We start from the raw sequence: 2,990 nt of genomic DNA on the forward strand, positions 1-2,990 counted from the left end.
CCCGGTGTCCGGAGCCCCGGGAGGAACTCCGGTGTCCGGGGGCCGGCCCACGCGCGCGCTACGCGGCCCCTCGAGGGCTCCGGCCGACGGACGCGTTTGGCCGGGGAAAAAGGTAGCCGGTGGGAGCACCGTTTCGTCGCCCTGAACCTTCGTCTCGGGCGGGCGTCCCGACGCCGCCGCCATACGGCCGTTGTGATCCGTGCGGGGATCCGCTTGCTCGGCGACCCTCGCCGAGAGCAGCCCCGCGCCGCACGGACACGCGACACCGACGGGCGGACGGACGCCGGGGCGCCGGCCCGAACCGTTACCTTTAAAGGACGGAGAGGTCGTCGAGGCGAGTGCCGCCCCGGAAGCGCGCGCCGGAAGCGCGAGAACCGCGCCGAGCTAGGGTCGTCGGCATAGGGGGATTCCCCGGTTACGGGGGTCCCGCGCACGGCCGCCGCCTTTCGCCCGTCGCTGGCGGTCGCCTGTCGTCGCGCCGCGCCGCGCTACTGGGGTCGTCGGACGAGCGCGCTACCCCGCTCGCACGGAGGTAGCGCGACATCGCCCGCCGCCTTTTCTCGCGTCGCGCCGCGCCGCGTGGCGCCCGCCGAACTCGCTCCGACGCGCGGCCCGGGAGTGACCCGCGCCGCGCCCCCCGTCCCGTCCCGTCCCGGTCTACCCTCTTCCTCCGCCTGCGACGACCCGCCGCCCTCGGCGTCTGGCTCGTCGGGGGTGTACCGAGGCGGATCTGCTGCCGCTCGTACGTTAATGATCCTTCTGCAGGTTCACCTACAGAAACCTTGTTACGACTTTTACTTCCTCTAGATAGTCAAGTTCGACCGTCTTCTGGCACACCGCCGGAGCCGGGGCCGGCCCCGGCGGGGACTATCCGAGGACCTCACTAAGCCATCCGATCGGTAGTAGCGACGGGCGGTGTGTACAAAGGGCAGGGACTTAATCAACGCAGGCTAATGACCCGCGCTTACTGGGAATTCCTCGTTGGTGGGAAATAATTGCAATCCCCAGGCCCTGTCACGAGCGGGGTTCATAGGATTACCCGCGCCTGCCGGCGCGGGGATAGACGACGCGCTTATACGCTCAGTGTGGCGCGCGTGCAGCCCCGGACATCTAAGGGCATCACAGACCTGTTATTGCTCATTCTCGTGTGGCTGAGAGCCACTTGTCCCTCTAAGAAGTTTTCTGCCGCCGACCGCGCGGGGGGCCGCGGTACTATTTAGTATGTTTGAGTCTCGTTCGTTATCGGAATTAACCAGACAAATCGCTCCACCAACTACGAACGGCCATGCACCACCACCCACGGTATCGAGAAAGAGCCTTCAATCTGTCAATCCTTTCCGTGTCCGGGCCGGGTGAGGTTTCCCGTGTTGAGTCAAATTAAGCCGCATGCTCCACTCCTGGTGGTGCCCTTCCGTCAATTCCTTTAAGTTTCAGCTTTGCAACAATACTCCCCCCGGAACCCAGACACTTGGTCGGTTTCCCGGGTGCTGCTCGGCGGGTCATGGGAATAACGCCGCCGGATCGCGAGTCGGCATCGTTTATGGTCGGAACTAGGACGGTATCTGATCGTCTTCGAACCTCCGACTTTCGTTCTTGATTAATGAAAACATTCTTGGCAAATGCTTTCGCTCTCGTCCGTCTTGCGCCGGTCCAAGAATTTCACCTCTAGCGGCGCAGTACGAATGCCCCCGGCCGTCCCTCTTAATCATGGCCCCAGTTCATGACAACCCACAAAATAGAACCGGAGTCCTATTCCATTATTCCCAGCTGCGATATGCAGGGGCGGCCGTGTGGCCTGCTTTGAACACTCTAATTTCCTCAAAGTAAACGCTTCGGGCCCCGCGAGTGACACCCAGCGAAGGGCATCACGGGGGCTTTTGCCGAGAGGCAGGGGCTGGGACAGACGGATGCACGCCTCGCGGCGGACCGTCAGCTCGCGTCCCGGGGTCCAACTAGGAGCTTTTTAACTGCAGCAACTTTAAAATACGCTATTGGAGCTGGAATTACCGCGGCTGCTGGCACCAGACTTGCCCTCCAATGGATGCTGGCCGATGGGTTTGTGTTCGGCTCATTCCAATTACGGAGACTCGAACGAGTCCCGTATTGTTATTTTTCGTCACTACCTCCCCGTGTCGGGAGTGGGTAATTTGCGCGCCTGCTGCCTTCCTTGGATGTGGTAGCCGTTTCTCATGCTCCCTCTCCGGAATCGAACCCTGATTCCCCGTTACCCGTGGTCACCATGGTAGGCGCAGAGTCTACCATCGAAAGTTGATAGGGCAGACATTCGAATGAGTCGTCGCCGCCTCGGGTGGGCGAGCGATCGGCACGAGGTTATCCTGAGTCAACACAAAGGGGGGGCCGGGCCGGCGGAACGAGGACCGGCGCGCGCGGAGCCGCCCGCGCCGCTTACGCCCCCGCCCGGAGAGGCGGAGGCCGGACGCGGGGGACGCGCGCGACGGCTGAGCCCCCGCCCGCCGGACACCGCGTGGGTTTTTGTGTCTGATAAATGCACGCGTCCCCGGGGCGAGGCCGGAGCCCCGCCCGCGAGTCGGCGCTCGTTTGCATGTATTAGCTCTGGATTTGCCACAGTTATCCAAGTAACGGTGGAGCGATCAAAGGAACCATAACTGATTTAATGAGCCGTTCGCAGTTTCACTGTACTGGCCATTCGTACTTAGACATGCATGGCTTAATCTTGAAAACAAGCATATGCTACTGGCAGGATCAACCAGAGTGCGTCTGCCGCCGGGGGGGCGCTGCTGGTGGCGGTGCGGCCCTGGTCCGGGACGAGGCTGTGGCTACAGCCGGGCCCGGGGGGCCGCGCGACACTCGTATACGTTCGGACGGGCTGACGAGCGGGTGTCGTGAAACGATGTTTCGCGCGGAGCCCTAGCACGCGTGGCGTCGGGCTCCGCGACGGTCGGACGTCTGGGTGTGGCTCGAGACGGAAGCTCGACCTCGGTTCGTCTTGGTTCTGCCGCCAAAAGGTT

General features: G+C 63.0%; 1 non-coding gene across 1 annotated transcript; it reads right to left on the bottom strand.

Moving 5' to 3' along the window:
• Positions 1-748: 748 nt before the first annotated feature.
• On the bottom strand, positions 749-2,735 carry LOC148345122 (18S ribosomal RNA). The gene has a single exon (XR_015848821.1). It is a non-coding gene; the product is annotated as an 18S ribosomal RNA (ribosomal RNA).
• Positions 2,736-2,990: the final 255 nt, after the last annotated feature.

This window comes from Urocampus carinirostris, unplaced genomic scaffold (assembly GCF_059441175.1).
Source record: "Urocampus carinirostris isolate Australia breed hairy pipefish unplaced genomic scaffold, RoL_Ucar_1.0 HiC_scaffold_95, whole genome shotgun sequence".
In the NCBI taxonomy this organism is placed as follows: domain Eukaryota; kingdom Metazoa; phylum Chordata; class Actinopteri; order Syngnathiformes; family Syngnathidae; genus Urocampus; species Urocampus carinirostris.